This window comes from Euprymna scolopes, chromosome 21 (assembly GCF_053919585.1).
Source record: "Euprymna scolopes isolate OS-2025 chromosome 21, ASM5391958v1, whole genome shotgun sequence".
In the NCBI taxonomy this organism is placed as follows: Eukaryota; Metazoa; Mollusca; class Cephalopoda; order Sepiida; family Sepiolidae; genus Euprymna; species Euprymna scolopes.
Window position 1 is genome coordinate 97,058,845 of NC_136502.1, and position 16,295 is coordinate 97,075,139.

Below are 16,295 nucleotides of genomic sequence, written 5' to 3' on the forward strand. Positions count from 1 at the left end.
TACTTGTTACTGAAACTACCGCGCTGATTGTCAGAGAACACAAAACTCGCACGACCTTAAGTCTGTGTGGCAATACCTCTAACACGCTGGCTGTCTGTTTGTCGTCAGATGCTGTGGCTTGAGCTCCTCTCGTAAATGTTCTCGTAAATGTTCGGGTATATCGATTTTCTCAGCTGCAGCTCAGTGTCAGTTTCAGGGTAGATTCGAAATCAACTGGGTAATTCTTCACAATTAAATGATAACTCTGAGATAATTTTCTTATAAACGAGAATATTTATTCATAAGATATTTCAGGTACACTTTGTGTAAAGAAAAGTGAAATTATTTTTTCAAGATGCAGGATTTTTCAACTTGGATTCAGTTAGATGGTTTCTCAGTCAGAGGATGAAGAGCCTTTCTACTTATCTTTTTGGAGGAGGTTCCTACTTTTGAGCTAAAGCCCACAATCTGATACGTTCGGTCCAACGACCAGCGGACAAGTGTTCACTATTTGCCAAACCAATGGTTTCATGAGATTTGTAATCTTTCCCCTCTCTAGGCAGTATTACCATTTCTTTCTTTATTCTCTCTTTCTGAATCCATATCTCTCTTTCATTCTATCTTTCCATTTTCTTACTTTCTTTCAAAGTCATTTTCTCCCTTTTCCTCTTAATCTTTTGTTCTAAAGAGATGTTATTATCATAGCAAACTTTCCTGTGAGATGGGTCCCTGTCTTGAGACAAGCCAGTGGTTTACCGTGACATCTCCATGTATGTAAAGTCAGACCCCATGATGCCAACTATCCACTTTACTTTGTTGAGAAATTACTTTTTTTCTTACAATACACAATAAAAACACATTCTATCATTACTTCGGAATCTTATCACAGCGTTAAATTCGCCCCTACCTTTTTGTTGTCATTTTGCTTGTAAATGACATCTAAGTAACCTGCATCAGAAACAGTGACACGAAAAAAGTATTTTACAAAGAAAAGCAATAAAAAGGAAATTGATAAGATTTGTCTATTTCGCATGCAAAATATTCTGGTCTAATAGTTCTGATTATACTGGCGTATTTACTTGGACATAAGCATCATATGTGCGTATGTATTTGTATGTATGATTCTTTATCATTAATCAGAAGAAAATGGCAATAAAATAGATAATTACCCATGCAATTGAGGAGGAATACTTATGTCCAGTTCACTACCAGATAAAGGATTCTCGCACCCACGAGTGGAACTCAAACAACAGCATCTGACGATGAACAGCCAGCCAGCAAATATGTTAGACGTCATACTTAGAGCCGTGCGCGTTTTGTGCGCTCTGAGCGGTAGTTCCAGTAACAGGTGTTTGGTTACATTTTGAAAATTCAATCACTAGATGAAAATAAAAGTGTAGCCATGCGGTCTTAGGGTGTACCCCGCGTTTAGGAACTGGAGACGGCATGATTACTCTAACATGTCCCATGAAGCAGGATTGGCACCAAACTCGACCAGTTTACAATACAACTACATTATGCACTGCTGTTTGCAAGAATTTATATAAATATTTACAGGGTAGAAAAGAGTCCGAAAGGTAATGCACTATCAACAAAGCGACAACCACTTCCATCGCCACAATGTTACATCCCTGTGACTTTTACAAATATTATAACACTAACCCTAACCCTAAACCTAACCCTATCCCTTACCCTAACCCTAAATCCTAACCCTAATCGTAATCTTACCCTAACCCTACTGTTACCCATAACCTAACCCTAAGCCTTACCCTAACTCTAAACCTAAAACTTAACCCTAACCCTTACGGTACCCCTTACCCTAACCCTAACCTGAACCCTAACACTAACCCTAAAACTAACCAAATCCCTTACACTAACCCTAACCCAAACTCAAATCCTAACCCTAACCCTAACCCTAAACGCTAACCCTTACCCTAACCCCAAAGATAACTCTAAACCTAACACTAACCCTAATGCTAATGCTACCCCTAACCCTAAACATAACCCTAACCCTAACCCAGCACTAACCCCTAACCCTAATCCTAACCCTACCCCTACCCCTACCCCTAACCCTAACGCTAAGCCTAAACATATACCTTACCCTAACCTTAAGCTAACCCAATCACTAACCTTAACACAAACCCTAACCTTATCCCTAACCCTAACCTTAATCCTTACCCTAAACCTAGCCCTAACTTCCCCTAACCCTAACCCTAACCCATACCTTAACACTAACCCTTACCCTAACCCAAAACCCAAAACCATAACCCAAAACCTTACCCCTAATCCTAAACAGAACCCTTACGTTAACCCTAACCCGAACCCTAACCCTAAACCTATCCCTAACCTTTATCCTTACCTAAACCTAAACCCTAACCCTAACCCTAAACCCTAACCGTAACCCTAAACCTAAACTCTAACCCAAAACCCTAATCCTAACCCAAGACCCTAACCCTAACCGTTACACTTACACTAACCCTAACCCTCACCCTAAACTAACCCTAACCCTAAACCCTAATCCTAGCCCTAACCCTAACCGTAAACCCTAACCCTAATCGTAACCTTACCCTAACCCTAACCGTTACACTTACCCTAACACTAGCACTTACCCTCACCATTGCTCTCACCCTAACCTGAACCCTAACCCTAACCCTAACCTGTACACTAACCCTAACCAAAACCCAAACCCTAACCCTAACCCTAACGCTTACCCTAACCCTAACCCTAACCCTAACACTAACCCTAACTCTAACCCTAACCCTAAAAGTCACCCTAACCTAACCAAAAACCGTAAGCCTAATCCTAACCCTAACCCTAATGCTAACCGTAACACTAACCCTAAGCTTAACCCCTAACCATAACCCTAACCCTAAACCTAGAGCTAACCCTAATCCTAACGCAAACCCTAAATCTAACCCTAACCCTCACCTTAACCTAACGCTAACCCTAACCCCAACCCTAACCTAACCCTTAGCCTAACCCTATCCCTACACTTAATCCTTACCCTAACCCTAACCCTAAACAATAAGCCTAACCCTAAACCATTACCCTAATCGTAACCTTACCCTAACCCTAACTGTTATCCTTACCTTAACCTTAACCCTTACCCTTACCCTAACCCAAACCCTTACCCTAAAACTTAACCCGAACTCTAACACTAACCCTAAACCTTATCCTAACCCTAACCTTAATCCTAAACTTAACCCTACCCCTAACCCTAACGCTTACCCACACCCTAACGCTAACCTTAATTCTAAACCTAACCCTAACCCTACACACTAACCCTAACCCTCACCATTATAATAACGCTAAGCCTAAACCTATACCTTACCCTAACCCTAAGCTAACCAAAACACTAACCTTAACAGAAACTCTAACACTAACCCTAACCCTAAACCCTGACCATAAACCTAACCATAACCCTTATGCTAAGCCTAAACTTATACCTAACCCTAACCTTAAGCTAACCCAGGCACTAACCTTAACAAAAACCCTAACCTCCCCCTCACCCTAACCCTATCCATCACCTTAATCCTAACCATAGCCCTAACCCTAACCCCTAACCCTAACCCTAACACGAACCCTAGAGCTAACACTAATCCTTACTCTAAACTTAACCCTAACTCTAAACCTAAGCCGAACCCTAACCCATAACCTAACCCTAACCCTAAACCTAACCCTTAGCCTAACCATAATCCTTACCCTAATACTAACCGATACCATAGCCCTAACCCTAACTCTAACCCTAATGCTAACCCTAAACCTATACATTACCTTAACCTTTAGCTAACCCCAACACTATCCTTAACACGAAACCTAACCTAACCCTAACACTAACCCTAACCCTAACCTTAATCCTAACCCTAACCTTACCCTAACCCTCAACCTAAACTAACCCTAACCCCAACTCTAAACCTAACCCTAACCCTAACCATAGCCGTTACCCTAACCCTAACCCTAACCCTATCCCTAACCTTAATCCTTACTGTAACCCTAACCCTAACCCTAAACCCTTACTCTAACCCTAACCCTAAACCTAACCCAAACCGTAACCTTAACCTAACCTTAATCGGTACCCTAACCCTAACCCTAAAAGTTAACCCTAACCCTTACACTAATACTTACCACCTTACTTTAAACTAATGCTAACCCTAACATTAAACCTAACCTTAACCTTAACCCTAACCCTAACCCTAAAACCGACGCTAACCTTAACCCTAACGCTTACACTAACCCTAACACTTACCCTAACCCATACCCTAACCAAAACTCTAACCCTAACCCAAACTCTAAACCTTACCCCTTACCCTCAGCCTAACCCTTAACATTACCCTAACCCTAACCCCAACCCTTAATCTTTCCCAAACCCTAACTCTTACCCTAACCTAAACCCTAACCCTAACCATAACCATAACAGTAACCCTAACACTAACCCTAACGCTTACACTTACCCTAACAATAACCCTTAACCTAACACTAACCTTAACCCTAAACCTAAACCAAACCCTAACCCTAACCCTAACCCTAACCTAAACCCTTACCCTAAAACAAACCCTAACCCTAACCCTCTTACCCTAACCCTAAACCTAACCTTAACCCGTAATCATAACCTAACCCTTACCCTAACATTAACCCCAACCCTAAACCTAATCCTACCCTCAATACTAACCCTGACGCTAACCCTAACTATAACCCTTACCTTAAGCCTAACCCTTACCTTAACCATACCCGTCACCTTAAACCAAAACTTAACCCAAACACTAACCCATAACTTAACTCTAACACTCACCTAAAACCTAACCCTAAACCTAACCCTAAACCTAACCCCTTCCCTAACTCTAACCCTAACACTAATTCTAAACCTAATCCTAACCTTAACCCTAACATTAACCCAACCCAAACCCTAACCTTAACCCTAACCTTAACCCTTACCCTGACCCTTACCCTAACCCTAACCTTAACCCTAACCCTAACCCTAACTTACTCCTAGCCCTAATCTTCACCCTTACCCTTACCTTAACCCTAACCCTTACTCTAACCCTAACCACCGACTAACCTGATAAAAAAGAAACGTCCACAAATTTACTTTAGAGATCCTTGAATGCCGAAATGCCTTCTTCTATTTAACTGCTGGAATTTTTAATTCCCTCCCTGTTACCTGCTTTCCTGATTGCATTGATATACAGACATTTAAAAGTAATGTGAACAGACAGCTGACTACATAGTGACCGCATAAATATGTCCCCAGTTTGTAGCCTCTTACGCCCAGGTGGCAATAACTATAAATGCAACAAATAATAAACTCAATCTTTGTTTTTGTATAAATGAAAGTTTTACAAAATTTCAATACATTAAAAATTCAGATTTTTGTTTACAAATTAAACATAATAGTAATAACTAGGGTAACGGCAAGATAATATTCTTTTCGTTATTTTTACTCTCGAGTATGTATCAGTTAATATCTTATATATTTTTATATAGAGTGATGTGCTTTTGAATTGGTTAGAGAAGGCTTACTGCAAAAAGCTCTCGTGTCTGTCTGTCGTGCGGGCTGAGATGGAAAAACGAAAAGATCCAAGATGGCGACCATGGTCTTTTAATGACTGCGGTCTCGAACAGTTCTCGAAAAATTGCGTGTCATACGTGATTTTAAGGTGGGCCGGGGTACCATAAAAGAAGGTTGCTGGGGGAGTGGACAGAAGCGTTCAGACCTGTGTAGAGTCAACATCGTTAGACTTTTCCGAACTTGTTTACATTGGACTTGAAGGCAACGATATTGTAGTCGGTCAAGAAGCAAGCCATCAGGACAGTGTTGCATAGGAAGGTAGTTCTAAGAAAGAAGCGTTAAGACCTGTGTAGAGTGAATATCGTTGTGCAACTCAGACTTTTCCGATTCCCTAGTAATAACATATCCAATGAGTCTCTAACGGAATACGTATCACACAGTCTACCAAACTCCAACCCCTGTACCAGCGCCGCAATATGAAATCCTTGTGCTTGTTTACCAAACACTTCATTTAAATGTACTCTGACAGGCTAACCGCACTTGTGCTATTCTTCCTTGCTCCTGAATTAAACTCTCCGGTCAGAATTCTTCACATAAAACTAGACCCTTTATTAATAGGCAACTATTTTTCATGCATAGAGATTAATATGTTTTTAGTATCCTTTATGCCCTGTTCTACGGCCCCGTTCTTTATCGGTCAAATCTATTTGGAAGCAGTTAATACAGCGGCCAGCATTTTGTTCTCACTTCTCCCACTTATTCGTATATTTTTGCTACCATCCTTTATTGGATCTTACTTCATATTCAACTTATTCCACCGAGTCTAGTTCGTCCATCTGTTCGTCAATGTGATATATTCCATCCATGATATATCCCTTTTCTATGAGATGAACAGCTTCGAATTTATACATGCTTCCATGCTGCCAGAATACAGTAATAAGATATAACAAGAAACGCAAGGAACGACAGGATCACCCTACATATATTTGCTCACTAAAAGAGAGATGCGGCGTTGCCCGGGATTGAATGCCGATCAAAAAATGTTTCACACTTTCAATACCTTTTTCGTCATCGAAATCGGTGAAAGCGCCAATTTTTCAATCAAATCGAGTGCTTGCCCGCTCAAATCGAGGACTCACCGCGGTGAACCAAGAGGATGTTTCACATGCCTTTCCGCATTGACTTAGTTCAAAATAAATTGTAGTTTACATTGCACTGTAGAGAATCTACTGTTGATTTTATGAGCTTATTTTTATGTAATGGCTTGAATTAGTTTAAAATTCAAAACGTATCATTATTCAATTTTGCTCTAAACATAAACATTTATTTCGAACGCGCCCCTGTCTTATCAAAGCACGTACTGTTGATTAGATACGCCAGGTCCTTCTGTTTGTGCGGTGATAATTCTTCTCAAATACACTTGTGATGTTAGACTGTGTAAGAGTGTTAATTTTAGTCAAAATCAGACTATTCCTTCTTTTAATCGGATCTTTCCGATTATCGATTTTCGACATAAAATCTATTTAGAAACAGTCCCAAACACAATATACATTTGTGTGTGAAATTAAAAAAGAAAAACACAAAAATCAGCCTAGCCGTTTCGGAGTTCATAGGAAATGAACTCGAACACACATACACACGTACAAAATATCTTTTATATTAAGTAAAGATTATAGTTCTAGGACATTAATTTACAATAGTCTTATGCGAATATTAATATGACCGGAGAAAAATGGATGCTGTTGAGTTTGAAAACTGAGGACATACATTATCTATTGTGCTTTTAAACAGGCTCAGTTGTACTTTGATTTTTTGCACTGGACACATGAGCTTTAATTAATGCTGGTCGCAATTTATGTTCATTAGCACGGAACCACTTCACAGCAAACTACATTATCGCCATCTTTAAATCAAACGAAAATGAATAATTTTCACAAACTAATAAATAATAAACTTAGTATTATTTAGATTATTCGGACTACGTTTCAGCCGATGTAATCTCCTGTCTTCTTCACGCGCATCTTATCTAACTCGGGAATGTTTCTGCCGAACTCGGGGATCTGCACGGAATTCCGAACAGTATCTTTTATTTAATCATTGTGCAATAACCCGTGGCATAATGGATACAGCATTAGGTAAATTCAGTTGCAAATGACACTTTTCTAGACGCTGAAATGTTTTATTCTCAGCGCAGGCGATACTAAGAATACAATTGCGAATTTCTTAAGATTTCTACTCGCTCATGGTATTGCATACTTGTGTGTCAATATACGTGCCAAAGTAAACGTTGCACATATAGCAACAGAAATACAATAAATATAATGTTCATTTAGAGGGTGCATGAGTGAGTTTACACATTCAAATACACATAATTCACAAACGCGACACATACTGTTTTGTAGATAATTCCAAAAGTCCTCGAATAACAGTTTTGTTTAATTGGTCCAGAAAAAGGGAAACATACCTTCTGATTTGTTCTTCTTTGACGTATAATTAAAAAAAACTTTCTTCCGAAGAAAACGCCATAAGGCGAAGATATATGTTCATATAATTTTATTCGATATCAGTGACTTCCCTCGGAGTTGCACGCATTTCTCTTTATGTGATACATTATCCCTAGTTGGTATATAGACGCTTTCATGGACCACAGCGAAAAATCTTTCGCGTCCGCTGGTCAACCCAGACTGACTGACTAACCACGTGACTATATGATAAACCTGTTTCTTTGTTTATTGTTTTGTTAAATTGTAGTTTTATTGCTTTTATCACAAAAATTCTATTCTTTATTGTATACATATTTAATGGATTTAATAAATTCCAAATTGGTTATTATTATCGCAGAAACCTTGAAATATTACTGTTACAAATACCTATCCTATTCCCAGAATATTCCCTTGCCACTGAAAACATCTATTTCAATAACGCTGTGATATACCGTAGAGCCGTCTTCTGTCTCCTCGCTCCATCAGGTCAACTAGTGTCAGCTAGGTGCCACAATATTCAACAATGGCTGAAGGAACGAGAGTTTGCTACCCGCGTAAAGGGTTCTATTCGAAATTCCGTGAAGATTCTCGACAGAAATATTCCCGAGTTCGACAAGATACACTTTGAAAAGGTCAGAGGTTACATCGACCTAAACCATGTGCGTATAATCCAAACAATCCAAATTACCAATCCTCATGCCAAAACTTTAGAAACATGATCTCTGATTCGTTTGGTCAACGTTGACAAATTGTACATCAGACTCGAAACTCGTCTAAATCATCCGCGGAATCTGCCGAAGTTAGAAGAGATTAAGCTTTTTATTTGCAAATACTTTTTCTTTAATATAGGCTTATACTTAGAAGTAAAAATTAGTATTTTTTCCGAGATAAATAGAAGCGATCATATATTTAAAATATATTTGCAAAGCGTTTGTAACAATAAAAGTGAACTATTAAAATCGGGGGAAAACCGATCAGGTTGGCAAGAAAGTTATTGCGGTTTTAAACTTAAATTCAGATGAATATGTCTCAGCTCAAACAAAATTGATCGAAATAAGCAGCATCACAATCAACATATTTTTGCCAATGCAAAACAATTGTTTTCATGACAGTAACGTAAAAATCTTGCGTTCTGATGGTGATGAAGTCGCTGGAGGCGTTTTTGATATGCTTTAAAGCATTTCTCACTGAGTATGTCGTCGAAATGCTTGAATAAGTGGTAGTCGGTAGGTGAGAGGTTTGGAGAGTATGGCGGATGAGGCAGAGTTTCATAGCCCAATTTGTTCACCTTCTGCAGTGTCGGTTTAGCCGTGTGCGGTCAGGTATTGTCGTGAAGGAGAATTGGGCCTTTTATGTTGACTAATGCTGGGTGTTGTTGTCGAGGTTTCTGATGCATTTCATCCATTTTTTGGCAATAATCTCCGTAATGGTTTCGCTTGTATTAAAAAAAACTAATGGATGAGACTGGTTGCAGACCACCTAACAGTCAGCATTAACTTCTTTTGGTGCAACTTTGGCTTCAGGAAGTGTTATGGAGCTCCGTTGGCGTTTAACCAGTGAGCTGAGCATCGCCGGCTGTCGTAAAGAACACACTTTTCATCGCATCACCACCCGGTAGGGAAAAAGGTAGTCCTTGTTGTCTAAAAGAAGGGAAAATGACACGACATAACGGCGTTTCTTTTGGTTGTCGTTCAATTCGTGAAGCACCCATTTATCAAATTTTTTTGTCTTTCCGATCCCTCTCAAGTGGTTGGAAATCGTCGTATACATTACGTCTAGTTCAGAGGAAAGTTCTCGAACAGTTGTGCGTGGATTGGCTTCGACTAAGGCTCTTGATCAACATCTGTCAACATCCGATGGCCGACCACTACACTCATCATCTTCAAAACTCTCGTCTTTTTTTTTTTTTAAAGAAATTATGCACCGGCACCTGCTCGTTATTTATAGTGAAACAGAATTAAATATTGGTTTTATATGAGAAATGTCATTTATCGTTAAAATTAAACAGAGGGACAAGCTTTACTTTTATGTGTTAGATTGTTAGTCGTTTTTGCAAGTACTTCAATTTGTTGACTAGTTAGCAGTTTTTTCTTCTATGTTGTCATCGTTGAGCAGTAATTTCGATTTTCTCTTGTTTGTTATATGCAAGACGCAAAAACCTAAAACCAAAAGGAAAACGAAAACCGCGGTTGGTAAATAACTAAACGTACAGACGTAAACACAACGACGCCAACTGTAAGTCTGCCCATATGTTTTGTACTACGGCCGCTCTTGCTATTTGTTGTCATTATTACGATTTCCTTTCGATGTTTTTAGCCTTTTTCTTTTGTTTTGAGTATTTTCCTTTCTTTTCTAGTCTTTTTTTGAAATTTATTTTCTAGCCCTTGTCTTTCTTTCTTGCCTTTTCCTTTCTTTCTCAGCCCTTTTCGCCTTTCATCCTCCGCCAAAAATAAAAAAGTGCCATGTTTACCAAGATGTGGAAGCGGGCCATAATTGCTGGAATAAACTTGAACGTTTATATAAATTCTTGCACAGAGAAAGAAGAAAGAAAATAAAATAAATAAACGACTCCCCCACCGCTTTTCCAAAAGAATGACCCCCCCTTCCCAAAAAAGAACGACCCTTCTCCCCAGAAAGAACGACCCTCTTCCCCAAAACACGATGTACCAATTATTATAGGTAATTCTGTCAGAAGCGTTTACGAAAACACAGATACACGGAACGTAAATAAGCGAATGAAAAGAACAAGTTAAGCCTGTGGATATTCAAATCATGCCAGTGCCTGGGATGATTGGCGCTAAAAGGGGCTTAGGGAACGGATTCCGAGTTTGGGTGGGGGCGGAGGCTCTTAGTCGAGTTTCAAATCTCGGAGTGATTAAGTTTGTCTTTGGCTTGACATTGTTTACATAGTCATAATGTCATTCAGAAAGGCATGAGCGTATATCGCCCTGCCATTGGCATTTTCTAATTCTCATCAATTACGGACTCTACAAAAACTAGAATTGCTGGCAAATAACATTACTTTTCTATTCTCATAATTTAAAAAGAAGGAACTTTCGATTCTACGTCAAATTATCTTTAGGTCATCATCATCATATCGTGCGAATCGAAGGATTCTATTTTGGCATTGGTTTCCCCGATTTTTTCCCAATCAGAATTCTTTCTAGAAAGACATCGGATATATACAGTAGGGGCCACGTGAAGGTTGCCAAAATTCTGACTGAAATTCGTGAAAAGTGATTTTTTTTGTGAAACGAACTGGATTCGAACTTACAACATCCAGGTTATTTGTTCGTATCGTTAACCACTTGCTTACCATCAGCTCCCATTATCTTAACCCCCCCCCAAAAAAAACAAAAACAAAAACCAAGAACATCGATGTGATGGTGTAAGAACAACAAGGCAGTGTAGTTTCAAAGGAATGTTGACAATTTAAATCCCTGGCTATCAGAATTCGCGTTACAAAATAAATTATTGTTTTGTTATATATTTTAAAATGTTCTTACTTGATTCATACGTAATATTCTTGATTCCACGTTAATAAAAATAACTTCAATTATTTTTTAATTAAAAAAAAGTTTCAGAATTTAATATTTTTATCATGCTAAGAAAAATTGTAATAAATCAGAAGGGATACTCAGCGCTTTTTTATGCTGGTAAATTGTGAAAGGGTAGTAGTAGTAAGACCAATATAGCCCTTATTATCATTATTATTATTATTATTATTATTATTATTATTATTATTATTATTATTATTATTATTATTATCATTATTATTATTATTATTATCATTATTATTATTATTATTATTATTATCATCATTATTATTATTATTATTATCATTATTATTATTATTATTATTATCATTATTATTATTATTATTATTATTATTATCATTATTATTATTATTATTATTATTATTATCATTATTATTATTATTATTATTATTATCATCATTATTATCATTATTATTATTATTATTATTATTATTATTATCAATCACTATATAGCCCTTATTATCATTATTATTATTATTATTATTATTATTATTATCATTATCATTATTATTATTATTATTATCATTATTATTATTATTATTATCATTATTATTATTATTATTATTATTATTATTATTATCATTATTATTATTATTATTATCATTATTATTATTATTATTATTATCATTATTATTATTATTATTATTATCATTATTATTATTATTATCATTATTATTATTATTATTATTATTATTATCATTATTATTATTATTATCATTATTATTATTATTATTATTATTATTATCATTATTATTATTATTATTATTATTATCATCATTATTATCATTATTATTATTATTATTATTATTATTATTATCAATCACTATATAGCCCTTATTATCATTATTATTATTATTATTATTATTATTATTATTATCATTATCATTATTATTATTATTATTATCATTATTATTATTATTATTATCATTATTATTATTATTATTATTATTATCATTATTATTATTATTATTATTATCATTATTATTATTATTATTATCATCATTATTATTATTATTATTATTATCATTATTATTATTATTATTATTATCATCATTATTATTATTATTATTATTATCATTATTATTATTATTATTATCATTATTATTATTATTATTATTATTATTATTATCATTATTATTATTATTATTATTATCATTATTATTATTATTATTATTATCATCATTATTATCATTATTATTATTATTATTATTATTATTATCAATCACTATGAGTTTTTACACAGGTTAATATCAAAGATTTCTCTTTGAGAACAGCCTGTGGTGTTCCTTGGAGTCTGAGTAATAACAAGTCTCCCCTGATTTCTCGTTGGTAGCGACCATTTATGGCACAATAACATTGACACCCCGGTTCTCACCAGATCACCGAAGTTAAGCAACGTCGAGCCTGGCCAGAATCAGATGGATGACAAAATTGGAAAGGCGAAGCGCTGTATGTACCGCGTGGTAAAATACCAGGTTGGGAAACTGGCGTGTTCTACCTTCTCTCGAGGGTAGATGGACCTTTCTTAAGCCGTGGTAGGCAACCCATCTAGTAATGGCGCCACAATAAAAAATAATCTTGATAGCCTAGTATTCAGCTACCGACAAGATTTGAATTACCCTACAAACTCGTGTAATAAGTTCAATCTCGGCTGCGGCATCACGTTACGTTTTTTTTTGTTTTTTTTTTACGTCGTCACTGGAATTTTGGTAACAAGAGTCCCAGTTCTCTTTGCACACATCCAGTGGTTTCCCTCCTTGGTCTTTCCATCTCTTTGACCGTTCTCACTTATTTGGTGTGGCGCCAGTTTATGGTAACATACACGCAAAAAATAAAAAAAAAAAATAAAAAAATAGGTGTAGCCGAAGGCGGAGGGATAAGTTAGTTAACTTACAATGATATAGTTTTAGTTTTTATGATTCCATGTAATGTTTTTTGTTTTATATCAGGAGAAGTTTCTATATGTCCGGCTTGCACTTGTAGTTCATATGTGTTAATTACCGCATTCAAGTCTTTTTTATTAATATTTCAGCCGTTTTCATTAATGCTATACTTTGTATCTTCTGAGCAATCTCTCTCATTCTGTTATTCCAAATTTTTCAGTATTGTTCCTAGTGCTCCTATTATTAGTGGTGTTATCTTGACTTTCTTTATCTTCCCGATCCCTTTGAGCTCTCTGACTAGTTCCGTGCATTTGTTACGTTTCTCTGTCTTCCTGATCATCACTTTGAGGTCTGATGGAACGGCAATATCTACGTTGCGGCTGGACTTATTATGGAGTAGTCACACAAGTGATCGTCAAAGATTGCTTTTTAGAACAACTTGTGGTGTTCTCTGGAGTCTGAGTGACAACAAGTTTTCCAAGACCTCCTCTTCTAATAACTTTTGCAAAAGAATTTGCGTTATCGCAACAGCCGCTTACCATTGATTGGCGGCGACGATTGGCCTTCACTAGAATTGGAGTTGTAAAAAAAAGTGAAAGTGCCAGTCTTCTTTGCACTCAGTCAGTGGAGGTCTGGTTAGTGCTTCCTCTCCTCGGTCGTTCCATCCTCCTTGGCCATCCTCATTATTTGGTGTGGCGTCCATTTATGGTGACATTTACAAAAACAACCTCCCCCCCCAAAAAAAAACAATTATACAGTTTCAGTTTTCATGATATCATTTGATGCTGCTTTCTGTTTTATATCTGTAGTCGTTTCTGTGTCCAGTTTGTGCCTGGATCTCATGTGTGTTAATCTCCGCATTCAAAGGGGTTCCTTAATAATTTTGCAGTTTTCATGATTGAAATCCGTTGTAGTTTTAAGTTTCAAACCGTTAATCTTATTCGTCCATCAAAGATATATTTAGAGAATTCATCATTAATAACGATTTGTTCCATATTATCTAAATTCAATAAATAATGTCTTTTTGCATAGTTAATTAAGTTTTAAACAATGACTATTTATTTTTCTATATAGTCACCACAATACTCAATGCACGTTCACGACAGGGGTCGTTTTTTTAGTGCCATAATTCTTAGTCATATTGCGCCAACAGAGAGATGAAATTTTCAGGCCATAAATGCATAAGGTCAATCATCATTTTTTGCGACGTGGACATTCGTTTTCGTAATTTAAGATACTAGAGTTTACACATATAGTTTATTTTGAAGGGAAATGTTAATTAAACACTTGATTAAAGGTTCCAATAAGTCCTGGATATGACCTTAAACTATATCCGATGGTGAGGCCCAGCTTGCGGGATTTAGGGAGTGTGGAGCCACCCTTTAATTGCTATTGTTCCCATGTCCACTCTGACCCGGAGTGGTAGTACCTGTAAGGGTCCCAACTATGGGTTAAATACAAATCGACTTAAAAAACATACATTCTATTAAAAAATTATTCTTCAAAATAACTGGATTCGGCATTAAATAACCTCAAAAGGGTTGATATGCCGTAAACCAACCAACCAACCAACCAACCAACCAACCAACCAAAGGTTCCAATAAGAGCACAATGGATTGAATTTTTTTTTTTATGACGTTTTGTTCTACGGTAAATTGAAGAAGATATTTTTTAGGTAATTTTGAGTGAGGAAACATATATCCACTCTCCAAGCTGTCAACTCTAAAGCGCCTATGTGTTTAAATTTTTCTAATAAATTCGAACGCTGTTAAGTTTAAATAAATTACGTTAACTTTTAAGGGGCGGTAATTCTATTTTTTTTTAAATTTTTTATAGATTTTTTTTATCTAGGAGAAGTAATTCCTTATTTTTGTTTAAATTTATGGTTAGATCTAAAGGAAATTATATCTATTTATTCATTTGGTTAGATTACGTTAGCTGTTAAGGGAGGTAATTCTATTTTTTCTATAGATTTTCTGATCTAGGGGAAATAATTCTATATTCCTGCCTACATTTATGGTTAGATCTACGGGGAAATTATATCTATTTATTTATTCATTTGTTTAGATTACGTTACCTGCAAGGTAGGTAACTCTCTCTGTTTTTTTATTTTTATTTCTATTGATTTTCTGATCTAGAGGAGGTAATTCTATATTCTTGTTTAATTTTCTTGGTTTAATCTGGTGAAATAATTATATCTATTTCTTTAATTAATTAATTTTTTAATTAATTAATTTTATTTATTATATATATATTTCTCTCTCTCTCTCTCTCTCTCTTTTACTGTATGAATTATCACTGAGACCGTATTAGAAAGTACTTAGCCTGTTCGTGTCTTTATTAGAAATATTGTTTTCTGTTTTACTACTAATTTCTGGGTTTAATTTCTCAATCAGTATTGATTCTTTTAATCTGAGATTTCCCTGATTCCGATCGTTTGCTAAAATTTTAACGATTATGTTTGTATCTGGATTATGTGTGTTCCAGACACATGTTTATATACGGCATAATCACGTTGACACACCGGTTCCCGTCAGATCACCGAAGTTAAGCAACGTTGAGCCTGGTCATTACTAAAATGGGTTACCAATTTGGAAAGTCCAGGTGCTGTATGTAGGAGGACGTCGACACCTCCCTACAAAAAGTTGCAAAAACCTAACGTCGTCATCTCCCCGAACGAGGATATACATGCGACTGGGGACCGCTTGTGAATTTCATACTCCCATGAAACTTCCTCATCTGGAGGAAGTCGGTTAAACCCTGAATAGGGTTGGTGCTGACTGCACACACAGACACATGTTTGTAGAAATATGTTGTGTTGGTTAATATGGCTGTTAAAAAAAAAGAAGATAATTAGGTTATTAGGCAAGAGACTTAATTTTAAATC

The 16,295-nt window shown here is 36.0% G+C and overlaps 1 pseudogene; it reads left to right on the forward strand.

Moving 5' to 3' along the window:
* Positions 1–15,905: 15,905 nt before the first annotated feature.
* Positions 15,906–16,024, forward strand: LOC145243101 (5S ribosomal RNA; annotated as a pseudogene).
* Positions 16,025–16,295: the final 271 nt, after the last annotated feature.